Genomic DNA, 900 nt, shown 5'->3' with positions numbered 1-900 from the left:
TAGGCAGAACCGTAGATCGCGCCGTGGGCGGGGTCGATGGCGCCGTCAGCGGGCTTCTGAAGAATTTTGTCCTGTTGTCTCGGGAAAACTTGCTGTCCGCGGGGTCGAGGGCGCCGTCGGCAACCTAGTTCAAATCCCCATATTTTGGTCCTTTTCGCTCCAAATTCGCTCCTTTTTGCATTTTTTTGCTCCAATGACCATAATTCATCTTTCCTGCAATAAAACATGAAAAATGTCTTTCTTTAAAGTGTAATATCATTAAAAACAGTATAAAATATGTATGAAAATCTTAACATATTTTCTTTTGGTCAAAATCCCCTAAAGTTAACTATTACTTGTCCTCAAGTAATTTTAGTACTATATAAAAGCTATGATCTATTGTAGTAAAGATTTCAGAAACACTATAAGTTTGATTTAGATAAATATCATAGTGAGATTTTCAGAAAAAATTCAAGTAATTGAATTAACTCTGTATCCATCAGATTATCTAGTCATCAAGTTTTAAGAGTTCTAGTTTTCTATTTATTTCAAGAATGACTATAGATTGCAATATTAAGTCACTTAGAATATTCAAGAGATAAGAACTTCATGAGAACTCCATTAGTAAAAGATCTAATTCCATAAATATAAGTTTAGAAATGTATTTAAGTTTTCCCTTTAGGTAGATCCAGTGAAGCCAATTTTTGATTAGGCATATCCTCAAGCTTCTCCTCACCTCTATAATTTTTTTTTCTTTTCTCTTTTCTTTTTCATATGAATTGCTTTCAATCCTATATATATTTTTCTTTTCTTTTTAGAGATTGTTTTCAATCCTTTCTTTTTCCTTTTTCAAGTGAGGATTACTATATCTGGATAGCCTTTAATGATTTTGAACTTCACTTTTCTTTCCTAAATTTGAAA

Source organism: Phalaenopsis equestris, unplaced genomic scaffold, assembly GCF_001263595.1.
Source record: "Phalaenopsis equestris unplaced genomic scaffold, ASM126359v1 Scaffold233267, whole genome shotgun sequence".
NCBI classification, from domain to species: domain Eukaryota; kingdom Viridiplantae; phylum Streptophyta; class Magnoliopsida; order Asparagales; family Orchidaceae; genus Phalaenopsis; species Phalaenopsis equestris.
This window is presented reverse-complemented; position numbering follows the sequence as displayed.